We start from the raw sequence: 15,674 nt of genomic DNA on the forward strand, positions 1-15,674 counted from the left end.
CCACCTCTGATCATGCACAGCGGGTGACGAGGTCCATAACCTCACACTTCTGTGCACAGCAGGTGACCAGGTCCCTAACCTCAAAAGCTTCTGATTGGGTGCAGCTGGTGACCAGGTCTGCAACTTCGCATGGCTCTGATTGTGCAGAGCTGGTGACCAGGTCACTAACCACCCACACCTCTATTCATACCCAGCGGGTGACCGGGTCCATCACCTCACACCTCTGATTGTGCATAGTGGGTGACCAGGTCTGGAACCTTGCACACCTCTGCTCGTGCACAACGGGTGACTAGGTCCATGACCTCACGCCTCTCTGCACAGTGGGTGACCAGGTCCATAACCTCACACCTCTGATCGTGCACAGCTGGTGGGCACAGGACCCACTTCAGTGAGGGGCTGACTTCCCAGGTGTGAAGGGGGAATGCTGTGTGGCTCGGCTAAGCCCCTCCATGCTTTGGGGGCTCCAGGCTGTGGCCGGCAAGTAGGAAGTTGTCCCAGGAGGCTGCTGTGTGTTGGGGATGGGAGGCAGCTGCAGGGTGGAAGTACGATGATGTCGTAGGGGGCCACTGTGGGGGGGTGGGACGGGAGGCAACTGCAAGTTGGAAGTAGGATGTTGTCCCAGGAGGCTGCTGTGTGTGGGGGAGGGAGGAGGCAACTGCAGGGTGGTGTGGTGGTCCCCGTGCCACTGATTTCAGGTTAAAATAGAATGTGGACCTCTTTTTACCATAGTTTTTAATTACTCCGCTAGTTTGTGTTGCTGTCTCTTGCTATGAAGTCCACAGTCTGATGTCTCTGTGGTCCCCATGTTTCCCTTCTGCTTGTGTTACCCGATCCTGTGGGTCAGCTGTGAGGAAACCACTCTCCACTCCTCATCTGGAGTGGTCTCGAGCTGGGTGTGCTGGTCTCCTTGTGGGCTAAAGTGTTCCTCTGTTACTGTTTTCTCTGTTTTTTGACCAAATTTAGCAGACTTGTGTGTGATGCAAACACTTCAAAAAATGTCTTTTGCCTTTATGAAAAAAACACTTGCATTGCTTTAAAATGAACCTTTCCTGTGTCTCCATCCTTCCTCACAGATTGCTCTGTGTTAGAAACTCGGTGGTGTGTGTGCTTCATGGCCTCATTCCATCAAGCACTGTAACCTCTGATTGCAAAAGTGACTACACTCAAGGCAAAAAACTTTGCAAATGTTGAAAAGAATGAACAAAAACAACACATTGTTCTCTTGTCATCCTGAAATGGCTACTCTTAAGATTTTGATGTAGTTCAAACTACATCAAACTCTCACCTACTCCTGTGCCAATATTCATCCTTCAGCTCTGCCTCCGTTCTTCCTTTCTTTTTTCATGCTATGGGGTCTGCTTTGGAGATGTTATCTACTTTCATTCTTCCAAAGTCAAGCTTCTAGCTTTGGTTGGAACTGCAGACCCATTGACTCATTCAGCAAATACTTTCTAAGCACATGGATAGTCACTGAGAATACCGTGGTTCACCAACATGACTGTGGCCCCTGCTCACACGAACTTGCGGCCTGATGGGGAGAATGGGCACTAATATGACAATCAGTCTAATGGGTTTCTGATGAAGAATTGAGGAAAGCGCACCAAAGAAAGGGAAGCGGGGTTCTCTAAATTTATGCTGTAAAAGAATCTGGCGTATCTTGGGATGAGAGGTAGAAAACCGATGCATTCTGGAAGGTATGATCCCCTTGCAGTCTGGAGAGAAGTAGAGGTTGCTTGTTGAGGGGGGTGGAGTGTAGGGACACCACGGTCTAAACAGAGATGGGGGTGCGTGCGGAATGCCTCTTGCAGCAGGAAACAGGCACGTGCAAGGAAGTAAACACGGGAGAAAGTGGCACAAGACAAGAATGAAGGCAGGCAGGCAGGGGCTGGGAGATGATGGTAGATGCTTTATTCTCTTAATAACAGCAACAGGATGCTGTTGAAAGCACTTGAGGGAGGTGGGGAAGTGGGTATGACATGTTTTGTGTTTGTAAAATTATCACATTGTCTTACCAAACTATACTCCCTATTTTTTATTTTTACATTTTCCTTTAAGTTCTTAGATACATATGCAGGTGTGTTACATAGGTATACATGTGCCATGGGGGTTTGCTGCACCTGTCAACCCATCATCTCGGTTTTAAGCCCTGCATGCATGAAGTATTTGTCCTAATGCCCTCCCTCCTCTTGCCCCCACCCCCCAACAGGCCCCCGTGTGTGTCGTTCCCCTCCCCGTGTCCATGTGATCTCATTGTTCAACTGCCACTTATGAGTGAGAGCATGTGGTGTTTGGTTTTCTGTTCCTCTTTTAGTTTGCTGAGAATGATGGCTTCCAGCTTCATCCATGTCCCTGTAAAGGACAGGAACCCATTCTTTTTTATGGTTGCATAGTATTCCGTGGTATATACGTGCCACATTTTGTGTATCCAGTGTATCATTGATGGGCACGAGATATCCTCTTAACATGTGCTCCAGCAATTGCACTCTTAGGTATTTATCCAAAGGAGTTGAAAACTTGTGTTCACAGAAAAACCTGCACATGGACATTTATAGAAGCTTTAATCATAATTGCTCATTTTATTCCAGCTTTATTCATAATTGCTCAAACTTGGAGGCAACGAAGAAACCAAAATGTCCTTCACTAGGTGAGTGGATAAATAACCTGTGATATATCCAAACAATGGAATATTCTTTAGCACTGAAGGGAAGTGAGCTGTCAAGCCATGAAAAGACACGTAGGAACTTTAAACATGCACGGCTACACAAAAGAGGCCCCTCGGAAAAGACTAAATACTGTAAGCTTCCAACTAAAGGACATCCCGAAAAAGGCCAGACTATGGAGTGAAAATGTCCGTGCTTCCCAGGTGTTGGGAAGAGGGAGAGATGAGGAGGTGAAACACGGAGATTTTTAGGATTTTAGTGCAACTGCTCTGTACGATGCTATCATGGTGGATACATGTCATGACATATTTGTTCAAACCCATAGAACAAGCACCAAGACGGAGCCCTCATGTAAACGGTGGACTCTGGGTGACAATATGTCAACGTAGGTTCTTCAATTATTACAAATGCTCCTTCTGGGCAGGAGTGTTGTTAGTTGGGGAGGCTGTGCACGTGGGGGAAGGGAAGGCATATAGAAGGTCTCTCTGCACCTTTCCCTCAATTTTTCTGTGAACGTGAAACTGCCTAAAAGATAAAGTGTATTTTTGGAAAAAAAGGAAACAAAAAGTCCTCACAAAAATCAAATGAGAAAATGATCACACTGGGTGCTTCAGGTCAAAATGGAAGAACAAGGGCTGTATTTACCATCCCACCTGATGACTTTTTTCTCACTGCTTTTCAGCATTTTTTTGGAGTCTAGTCAGTGCAATAAGGCAAGTTAAAACACATAAAATGCACCCTTATTAGAAAATAAGATTTAAAACTATCTGTATCTGCAGGTGACGTGATCACCCGTGTGGAAAATCTCCTGAAATCACAAAAAGCCACTAAAACTACTAATAATAAATTACTTACTAATAAGTGAGTTTGGGTTTAGCTTGTATCTTGCAAACTTTCCATAAGCAGTATTTATCTCTTTATACACTGGCAAAGAAATAATTGGAAATGGAAATTTACAAAGTAATATTAAGACTAAATCTGACAAAAGATGTGTAAGATCTATGCACTGTAAAGCAGGCAGTGATGCTGAGATAAATTAAAGAACTAAATAAATGAAGTGATATACTGTGTTCATGGATCAGCAGGCTCAATATTGTTAAGATGTCAGTTCTGCCCTTGTGGAGCAGAGGTTTAATGCAATTCCAATCAAAATCCCAGCATGATTTTATTTTATTTTTTTTCAGTAGAAATGAACTAGCAGATTCCAAAATGTGTCTGGAAATTTAAAGAACCCAAAAGAGCTAAGACAACTTGGAAAAAAAATGGTGGAGGACTTACCTGAACTATCAAAACTGGGTTAATGAAACCTCCTAGAGGGTCTAGTAATAATCTCACAAACATGTTACCTATACATAGTGGATTTTTGAAGAAAGGTTCAAAGACATTAAATTAGAGAAAGGACGATAATGATGATAGAAGGATTAACTACTACAGGCCAAAAAGGGAAAAAAGAGCTCCTGTTAAATATCTTCACATTGTTGGTGTCACTCATGCAATTCAATTCACATTTTGTATATCTAAAAGTTGAACAGACTTCTTCATTCTCTTTCCCCAGTTCACTCCACAGAGATGCTGATGTCTTTCCGTGGAACTTGGAAGTTTGCTATTCTTTTTAAAATGACTCTCTTAGATACTGTTTCTGCAAGAAGTTGTGGGACTGTAACTTACAAATACTGTTCTAAACCTTGGAATCACACGTTTCCCTTTTTCTCTACTTATCGTTTCTAGTCAGTTTCCCATTTCCTCTTCTTCATATTTACACTGCATTCCTTCTAGTTCAGGCTCTTGTTACCCCACTTGATCTCTTGATGTGGTCACCTGAATGTCCTTCATGTTCCAGCCTCCTGGAATCCTTCCTTCATGACCCTGAAGAACTGCCCTCCAGACCCGCAGGTGTGACCCGGAATCAAGGATCTCAAAGCCGAGTGGGATCTGAGAGGCTATCTAGACCAATCCTCCATTACAGACGTAAACCTTTTGATGACTTCACTTCAGAGCCCAAAATATTTGCACTGCAGGCAGAATCACCTAAATCACTTAATGTGATGTTCAGTCTTCCCGTGGTATCTTCCTCTCTGCATCTCCCTACTTTCGGTCAGCCATTTCTCACTCATGACACCGAACCCTTCATTCACATCACATTATTGTTCTTCTCCACACACACTTGTTTGTTTTCTGCCTGGGTTTTTTGTTACATTCTTCCCTCTACTGGCAATATCATTTTCCAAGATCTGACTACAGAATTTTAACGTATTCCTCAGAATGACTCACATATCACATATTCGACCAAATGGCTGCAGATTCTGTCACTTCCTCTCTTGTCCTATGGCAACCTGGAGAATCTTCTTCTCTTAGCCAATAGGATTTATCATGGTCCTTCTTTATCTTAACAATAGTTTAGCAGGACTGAGAACTGGGAAGTAGATTTTTCTCCCAGGGGTGAGAACTGTCTTAGTTTAGCAGATCTCCCTGGGTCTCCATTCTGGTTGTAGAAAAGCAGCCCATAGGGCATGGTGGGGAGGAGAAGAAGGGGAACTAAGCTGTGTTGCATGAAGATGGACAGTTGTGACCCTTACTCCAGGGTTGGGAGTTGAGGCCCCTAGGAAGGAGAAGCTGTAAGGATGAAGACGAGGCATAAAAAGTGATGCAGGCCGGGTGCGGTGACTCACGCCTGTAATCCTAGCACTTTGGGAAGCCAACGTGGATGGATCACGAAGTCAAGAGTTCAAGACCAGTCTGACCAATATTGTGAAACCCTGTCTCTACCAAAAATACAAAAATTAGCTGGGTGTGGTGGCACATACCTGTAGTCCAGCTACTCGGAAGGCTGAGGCAGGAGAATCACTTGAACCCAGGAGATGGAGGTTGCAGTGAGACAAGATCATGACACTGCACTCCAGCCTGAGTGACAGAGACTTCATCTCAGGAAAAAAAAAAAAAAAAAAGTGATGCATAGTAACAAGACTGCCCGAGGAGAAGAGGCAATCAGCAACCTTCTCCAGGGTGGGATGGCTGAAGACCCTTTAAGAACAAAGGTGTCTACTTTCCTTCTTTAGGATGCTCTATCGTGATTTAATGAACCCTCCCAATCTACTGTATTCAGTATTTGGCATGAGTCCATTTAGGGGAATTCTAGAAAACATAGCTGGCTGTTACCAGGTTAATGTAGATTGGGAGGTAGGGAAAAACCCCAGGAGACACGTAGGAAGGACAATACGTGAAAACAGAAGAAACTTGGAGTCAGTTCACCCTTCAAACAAAATCCAGTTTCCAGAAGACATTGTGAGGGCTGCTGGGTCTTCCTCGCCTGCAGATGGGGGATTCCAGATAATTATTATACTTGAATCTCACAGGATGGGGTGATCACCACCTGCTCTCAAATGGGATGAGTTACAATATCTTCTATCGGGAGGCGGTAAATAAGAGGTTAGGTACACGTCTGTAGTCATCACAATTTTGTCAAGATTGCTATTTTTACTTCCATGTCATAGATGGGGAGCCTGATGCTTGTGGAAAGGATTTGCTCAGGGTCTCACCATTAAAAGTGGCAGAGGAAAGATTCCAACATGTTTTAAAAGCTGCAAACTGAGCCGACTCCCATCCTTGCTGTCATACCGACTTTGAGATTTCAATCCTCCTGAAGGCAGGAAACTTATTCCATTTGCTTTTATACCCTCCATAACACTAGTGAGCAAGTTTTGCTCAAAGTAACATGGAATATTTTGCTGACTCAAGGGGAAAAAGTAAGAGACTTAAATGACACCATCACAAGTCAACCTTCAAGGAACAGAGACATATTTAGCATTAGCTGTCTCCGTCAAATCAACATAGACATGCACGTTTATCCTTTACATGGCAGTAAGACAGCAAACACAATTGAAAAAATGAGCCAAGTGTAAAAAATGTGTCACAAAGGGATGGATTTAGACAGGAGAGCAGTGAAGTAGGTTATAAAATGGTCAGCATAATCCATTTTAATGAATTATTAGCTGAAACATGCAAAGCATTTAGGATTTCTGGGAGAAGGGTACAAACACACCAAATGTTTGTCCGACATTTTCTTCACTGCTGCTGTCTTTCCACAGGGCTGGAGATGATGTTAACCAACGGCCTTGGGAGGAGAGATTGCAGCTGAGCCCACACCCTCTCAAACTCCTTCAGACTGTTTCTGTTTTTGTAGACTTTACCATTAACAACAAATCCTAAGATTTACTCAATCAGTACAGCAGTCGTTGGCCCGAGTTCAAATTTCTGATTCGAAGGAATCTGCACTCTGCCTGCCAGGATCGACTATTAATGGCTTCGTCCATAGAGGAGCTGTGTCTTTGCTCACTATGGAACAGTATTGAGGCTTCGAAAGGGGTATTTTGCTGGTCACCTCCTTGGTCATCCTTCTGCTCACCAAGAGCAGATACTGTTCTCGGCCCCTTACATTTACAAGGTCGTTTAATTCTCACATAGCCCTTTCAGATAGATGCGACTATTACCCCCCTTTTACAGAGGAGGAAACCGAGAGGCAGAGGACATAGGTGAATTGTCCCAGATCACAGAGCTGGCTATGGAGCTGGGACTTGCACCCGGCCAGCCTGGCTCCAGAGTTCACTGCCCTCCTCCTGTACAGCACGTGTGACCTGCAGTAATCACCGCCCAAACAGGCAGGCACTGCGGAGAGCCAAGCACACCTCTTCCGCCTTCAGCACGGAGGACGGTTCGTTTTCATCCTGGTGTTCAGCTCAGGACTGTTTTTATCACAAGGACGCACCACCCAGAAAGCTCAGTCATGTGCCGTTACCTTCTACGGTCATGGTTTTCTACTTTTTGGCCCCATTTTCCTGAGGACTTGGCCTGCTGGGACGTGAATGATGCGTTACTACTGCAGAGACAGAGGTTCAGGTCTAGTGGCACAAACAGCGACGGACCCCATGGAAATGCGGGCGTGGCCCCTCCATCCCAACAGCCTGCATGGCTGCTCCATTCTGCTCCCATCACACACGTCCCCACACAGCCAAGCCCCTTCTCCTTTCCCCCACTGGATTCCTCAAATCAAACCTCGCTGTCCTTGGCAAATGTACCATTAATTTACTTACTGCCCAGTAAAAAAGCACACTTCCAGTTAACATGACACCCCCGCTACGATAGAACAGCCTTAATTCAAACATGACGCAGAGGAACAGAGGGAGGAGGGGTCGAGGACCATCCTGGAATCGGCAGCTGTTTTCTGGGGGAAAGCCTCCGTCCCCCCTGAGCCCGACACTTGTGCCACACTATCCCCATGGTGTCTGAAAGCTCCATGAAGACAGGCTCACTCTGACCCCTTCACACCCACAACGCCAAAGAGGAGCAGGTGTTCAGGAAAAGTCTCCTGCTAGTGCTGAAGACAGGAATGATTCCTCGTGGTGCCCAGAATGTCAGGAGAAAAGGCACCATGTGGACACCTTCCCGGTGAATTCTGGAATGACTCTGCCGAATGCCAGTCATCCTTTTTCAGAACAAAACCAATACCGGAAAACATGTGTCGCCAGCAGAGAGATGGTCCTTTTGACGGCTTACAAACACACCTATGTTACGCTGAATTTATCTCAAGCCATCCTCTCTGTGCTAATGTAAAAAGTCTCCTTTATTAACCAGTAGCCTTTTTCATCTGGTGCTTTTTAACAAGCAAGACGGTCCTGTAACACTCAGGCATTGTTGAAAACGTCAAATGGAAGCCTAGAATCCTCTTCCGTGCAGCTTCACTGCAAAGTATTTTGACGTGAGCCAAATCGTGCTATTCCTACATCTCCACGGGAAACTCAAGGCTTCATCAAGGAAACGCAGCATCATTTCTGCTAGTTACAGAAATTGGTGGGGGGGGGGATGGGGTTGAGGGAACATTACATAGAAGGCAACCCCGATAATCACCTGCATGAGAGCCGCACTGGCCGGCAAGCCCCGGTCTGCTCAGTCTCTGCACAATCACAGACTTGAGACCTGGAGGGCAGACACCTGGCACTGCTGACCACCCCAAGGTCATGGCCTCTGCCCCTTCTCTGCTGCCCATCAGTTCCAAGCTTCTGGCAACACCGCCTGCTGCCCCCACTGCCTCATCGACTCTTCGTGAAAAGCAAATGTTGCCAGGATAGCTTATGAGTACATTTGCCAGGAAAGCAGCTCCGATTGACGCTGAAACCCCCTTCTCACACCCCTGGCAGCTCCCTTGCCCCCGATGTGCACATGCTTGCAGCTCTGACCTTGCTCAGTGTCCACACAGGCTCTGTCCCCTGGAGAGCCAAAGGCAGACTCAATGTTGAGTCAGAAATACACAAAGCGGGTGAAGATTACGAACTGCCTGCCCCCCAAAACACAGGTTGAAATCCTCACCCTCAATGTGATGCTGTCAGGAGGTCTTTGGGAGGTGATGAGTTCCCGAGGCTGGAGACCCTTGAATGGGATGTGTGCCTCAGAAAGGGACCCAGCAAATCCCTCACCCTCCCATTGTGTCAGGGCCAGAGAGAAGGTGTGTGCCAACCAGGAAGGAGCCCACACCAGAATCCACCCGTGCGGCACCCTGATCCTGCCTTCCAGCCGCTAGAACTGTGAGAAACAAATTCCTGTTTTTCATAAGCCACTCAGTCAATGATGTTTCGTTACAGCAGCCTGAGCTGCCTGAGATGACGATGCTCACTGCCCTACAGAAACGGCTACTCCCCTCTCCCAGAAAGAGGGTTTTAATTAAAATCCCTGTCTCTCCTCGCGGCCACCACAGATCTCACTCCCCCACCCCAAAAGCCAGCAGTTGCTAGGATTAAAGGAAACAGAGGATTGTTTTAGACCAGCCCCTCCATATCGATCTGAAGCCTATAACTTTGCCCACTTCCACGGTGGCCGTGTCACTGCATTGCCCATGTCAACTCTGTGTCTGCACTGGGTCCCAGGCTGTGCACAGACTCTTCTAGCTGCCCATCCAGCACAGCCATTTCCCCTTCTGCTTTGGAGGCTGTCCTTCGATATCGAACTCCCACCTTTCTGCAACCCAAGGCCTTCTGATCCAGACATTCGGGGTGAGCTCAGCCATGTACTGGAGTCCTTGACTCAGGTAACCCAGGCCCAAGGCGTTGGCACCCACGATCTACTGGCTGTGGGGTCTGCACAGCCACTAGCTGTCCCAGCCACTCCAGGGCCTGGGAGGGGAGGCAGAGGAACCTGTGAAGCTGCCAACAGCCATACGGGGACAGGGGCCCCTGGGATGAGGAGGATGCCATGGAAGGAAATTCAGAGAAAGAAAGAGCCCCAAGGCTGGACGGGTCATGCCCAAAGCCTACACTGCTGAATTTTCCAGGTTTCTGAACTCAATCGCTGACCCACACAGCACATGTTTCCTGAGTGCTGACCCCGCGTGCCATTGGATACGGCAATAAAGTAGGACCCCCACCCACCCCTTCCCCGACACATACACAGGCCTGGGCACCCAGTTGGCACCGTGAGCCAGGGAAGGGGGCCATTTCAGACGGACAGTGGGTGCAGCCTTGCCAAAGCCCAGCAGTCACCTGCACTGCCACAGCCAGGCTGAGTCCAGATCAGCCGCACAGAAACCTGACCCTCTCAAGGGCATGCCTGAGCTCATTAGGGACAGACACCGTCTCCTGCTGATCTCCAACACTTTCTCTGCATGTCTAGTTACAAACGGACGACGCAGTCTCGGAAGCACAGCTGTGACTCTGGAGACAGATCCCAGGCCTCCCCCTGCTCCTCTCCGTGGTGCCATTGATGGGGAGGGGCCGGTATGGCCGCGAGGCCGCATACCCACAGCCACCATGCCACGGAGACACGGGCCTTCGACGGTTACTTCTGCCAAGGAACCCTGCTGCGTCTTGGAGCACACCATGGTGGGCGGGAAGCTCCACCCGGAGAAACAGCGATGCTTCTCCCCAGAGCCAACGGAGGGCACTCCCCGCCCTGCATGCAGCAGATTACTTACATTCTGGAAAACATCTGAGTTAGTGGAGAACAGTAAAATGAAAAGGTCACGCTAGAAAGTTTAGAAGGTTGTGTGGAGTCTCAGGAGGTCTAAAGATTTCTGAACCAAGACTGCTGTGGGCAACGAGCTTACAGGGAAAGTTTCCACACGGGCCTTCAACAAGCAACGCTCAGCAGGGAGGAGCCACGTTCTGGGCAGAACCTCAGAACAAGAACATCGGACACCACAAAGTCACAACAGAGCCAACAGGAACTGAAATACAGCGCTCTCCTAAGATGTGTGCGTCACCTGCAGAAAGTCACCACACATTAAGATGGGGGAAGAAAAGGATAAGGTTAGAAAGAAATTTGAAATTATTTCTGCATACATAAAATTTCTACATCCACTGGCTTTCTTTCTGGGAGTAACAACTTTTACATGAGATGCACATCCCCGTTGGAAGGAGTTTGGGTTTTCCGTGGGCAGAGACAAGGGCTCTCCAAGAAATGTGAACCTTTTCTCACTCACTGAGCTGCGTGCCCTGAGGCCGTCCTGGCCTGTCTGAGCACGTCCCTGCTCTGCCTCCAGCCAGCTCCTTCCAGCACTCACCCCGCTTCTCCCAGAGCCTGCACTGGCGCAGGATCTCCTCTTCTGCTGCTGTCAATCTTCCACTTTAGGGCAAATAAGTTGGAAACTAGAAAGTTATAAGACCCCTTAGCTTTTTAAAAATTTGTCTTCTCAGAAAACAATACTAATTCTACTTCCATGGTTTAACATGTTGCCCCCATCTGCATGTTCATGGATATGTGTTTTTATATATATTTTAATCAGTACTTATAAAAGCATGCACTGTTGGCTACGTTCAGTTCAATTACATTTGATGTAAGAAGTTTTAGTTTCAGTGAATTCAGGCACTCAAAATTTAAGCCCTCTGACATCTATTAATCAAATGGAAAAATGACAGGTAGATATCACAAAAATCAAGAGAAGTGTTTAATATAAATCCTGGACTTTTAGATATTTCCACAAATGTAATGTATACATTAGTACACGACCTTGAGCATTTTCACAACTCTTTGAACTAAAATTCTGCTCTTAACTTTTATTGGTAGATCGACATCCATATGTGATTATAAGCAGCTCAAACACCAGCTCTTAAAAACAACCAGAAATGCTGTGGGCAAATCGCACCGAGCAGCAAATAACGGAACTGCACCCAACAACCCAGGTACCTCCCCTGAGGCATCTGGAACTTGAGGATTACGAGCAGCCTTTGGTTTCTGAGGCACCCGAGAGTGGGGACTCCAACTCCCCAAGTCTAGGAAGGCCTCAGCGATAAGGAAAACTGATCAAAAAGTCATCCCTGCCGGCCCCCTGCCATGGGTTCCCCCCTGCCGGCCCTCAGCCACGTGCTTACAGATCTCACTTCCTCTCTGTCCCACAAAGCCTGACTCCTGATTCCAGCCCTGCTGCTTACTGGGATGTGGCCATGGACGTCAACTGCACCTGCAAGGGGAGAAGCCTGTCAGGATACAGGATCCTGGCCATCCTGGCAGCGCTCAAGCTGATCCTGTAACTTGGTAGTGAGTTACTTAATGCAAAGGTTTAACTTTGAAAAATTTAGATGTGTGTATTCTAACGGAAATTCTGAATGTAGAACACAGGCCACACCCTCACACAGATGTTGTCTGGCCAGCACTCTTTTGTTTGTCTTTTCAATAGACATTTTTAAAAGCAGTTTTTGGTTCATAGCAAAATCAAGAAGAAAGTACAGAGAGTCCTCACCTATCTCCTTTCCCAGCACAGGCACAGCCTCCATCATTCTCCTGCCCTCACCAGACCCGCATCAACACGGCACCACCACCCACAGTTCACAGCTCACACGAGGACTCGGCCTGCTGCTGCTCACTCTGTGGGTTTCACAGACGTGGAACGGCATGCATCCCCCATGAAAGCCCCACCTGGAGTTGTTTCCCACCTTCCATATCCCCTATGCTCCTCCCATTCATCTCTCCCTTCCCCAGCCCCTGGCAGCCACTGACTGTTTGACTGTCTCCACAGCTTTGCCTTTTCCAGACTGTGCTGTGGTTGGACTCGGACAGCAGGCAGCCTTTCCAGATTGGAGTCTCACTTAGCAACATGCATTTAAGATCCTTCCTTGTCTTCATGGCTTAGGGGTCCAGTTCTTTTTAGTGCTGAATAATATCCCAGTATCTGACATACCACAGTTTATCCATTCACCTGCTGAAGGGCATCTTGGTTGCTTTCTAGTTTTGGCAATTATAAAGCTGCTGTCAACGTCTGTGTGCACATTTCCGCATGGAAGTAAACTTTTAGCTCCTCCGAGTAAACGTCCAGGACTGTGATTGCTTCTGTGGTCAGAGAGCTTAGTTCCACGGAAAACCGCCACGCTGCCTCCTACAGCAGCTGCCCCACTTCCCCCAGTGATGAGTGAGGGTCCTGATGCCCACACAGCCACCAGCACGCGGCAGTGTCGGAGTGCGGGTTTTGGCCAGGCCGATGGGTGCACAGTGACGCCTCACCCTATGACATAAGACGCGGGTCATGTTTCCACGTGTAGATTTGCCATCTGTGTATCTTCTTTGTTGGGGTATCTGTCCAGGTCTTTGGTCCATTTTTAATCAGGTTGTTCATTTTCTTGTTGAGTTTTGAGAGTTCCTTGCACGGTTTGGATAACAGCCTTTCTCAGATGAGTCTTTTACAGATGCGTTCTCCCCGTCTGTGGCCTGCCCTCTCATGCTCCTGAGACACTATGTTTTATATTTTGAAAAACACTTTAGACAGAAGATGGACCTCCCAGCCCACCACGGTTCTCAGTTTGGCCGTGGTCACCACCCTCCCAGCCCTGGTTCCCACCTTTCCACGATCTGCTGGTCCTATGGGTGTCAACCCATACTAAGTCCCTAACATATCTCCAATGATGGCAACGTCAAAGCAGGCAGTTTGCAGGTAGAAAGGAGCTGATGGAGGCCGGAGCAGAGTGTGAAGGCCAGCGGATTCATCCCTCGGGGACCGGCAGGCCTCTCAGATATCCCCCTGGGTCACCTCCCAAATGAAGTACCTGCTTTGGCCGTGGGCAGGAAGCAGGACCTGGCCCAGATCTCAGCATATTTGACCTGGCACGGCATTTACAGGTGAGCCTCCATAACCGGAAACTCGACTCTCTGGGGAGAATGCATTTTCATTATCAAGGCTTTTAGGCTTTTAATTAAGAAACCAAAGAGCAGTGACTGGAGTGAGGATGCAGGGACTCTGGGTGACCCACACGCTCGTTTCCACCTGGCACGAAGGACCCTGGAGTGAGGGTGCAGTGCCTGCTCTGAGTCACCAGCACACTCATCATTTCTACATAAAGAACCCTGTGAGCCTGTCCCAGGACTTTTTAGCCTAGACCTAAAAATTCACAGCTCAGGAAACCTTCATCATTTTAGGAACCTGAGGGGTGGGCCAGGGGGATCTCACAGAGTGAGGTGCTGTCTATGGGGTCAGCAAAGTGCAGCTGGGGCTTCCCGCAAGCACTTCAGCGAGGCCGTGCACTGGCCCGAGGCTGGTTCCGCCTCCTATCCTCGGTTCTCATGCCCAACCGTGAGGGGAGCCCCCCGCTTCAGGAGCGGTCCCTGGCTCCAGGCCCTAACATCCATGTCCAGGCCCCTGGTAGGGCAGCTTCTACCCCAGGGAGGCTGGGACTGGAGACAGCCTGGAGCTCTAGGCAATCCTGGCAACCACATGCTTCCCGAAGTGGCTGCAGACAAACTCCTGCTTCCAAAACCTGGCACGGGCTGTGTGAGGCCTGGAACGCGGGAGGCGCGATTACCCTCTCATGGTTATCAAGTCAAGTCATAGTCTCTTAGACCTAAGTGTGACTGGAAGTATACACATTATGGAAGTGTATATAAATGTGAATACAGACACGCTTATTTTCCTTTTATATACCTTACATATATGTGTATACGTGCATATGTATAAAACATGGAAGAAAAAACCATACTTAAGATTTCAAATCTCAGTCACAAAGATCTCAGAAGCAAATTATTATTCTTAAATTCTAAACAAAGATGTAACATTTTACATTCTTACAAACAAAACGTTCTCTATTAGCATTTTATTTTAAAAACTAAGAATGCATTGCACTCTCTCAATTTCGATTTTTAACTCAGCTCACAAAGGCCCCTGTAGAAAGGCCTCCGTACCGCGGCAAGGATGGCGGTGGTCACACCTGTGGCCATTTATCCTCTCTACATCTAGCTCCTCTCCCTGAGGCAACACACCTCCGAAGTCACAGCCTGGCCTCCCAACTCTCCCCCGTCCCGGGCTTCTTGGCATGTTGCTCTGCTGCACACACCTCAGCAAATACTGCTGATTAGCCAGAATCGCCCAGAAATCTCTTAACCTTGATTCTGGCTGCTTTTGTAATTTGTAATATCTTTACTTCTGGTGTGATTTGAGAAACAACACATTTTAAAATTAGAGAAGATGTGGTTTTTATTCTCTCCTTTCTACTTGCAACCTTGAAAATTCAAGTAGCAGCAAGGGTTTGTTGAAAGTAACTTCCACCAAATAGAACCTATTACAAAGGTACTACAGAGTGTCAAATAACCACATAGATGTAAAATAGACATGCAGACACAGATATAAAATCCAATGGTTAAACCAAATTGAGAAATGCTTGCCAGTTTGATAGGACTTCTAAAACTTGACATAAATGTTGGCTGAGGGATACAAGATGCTATGAGATGAGTGAGATGCTTGGCCTAGAACCACAGGCTCTCTCCTCTTTACAGCAGAAAATCCATAAGGAAGTCAAATCTGAAAGAACCAGGTACCGTTGAACGGCATACTCAGCCATCCTTCCCCATTCCTGGGCCAGCTGCGGTGAGTGCAGCCAGTCGTTCACCAACATCCATCATCCATCCTCCAGGCCATGGCTACACTTTACTCCCAGGCTCCCTGTCATTATGTAGATTAGGTAAATCAGGGCCACTCTCACCTTAAGCCTCCCCCGCCAGCATGGCAATCACCCATTCCCAACCACGGCAAGGACAGCCGTGTCCCTGGGA

The sequence above is a fragment of the Macaca mulatta genome, chromosome 12 (assembly GCF_049350105.2).
Source record: "Macaca mulatta isolate MMU2019108-1 chromosome 12, T2T-MMU8v2.0, whole genome shotgun sequence".
Taxonomy (NCBI): Eukaryota; Metazoa; Chordata; class Mammalia; order Primates; family Cercopithecidae; genus Macaca; species Macaca mulatta.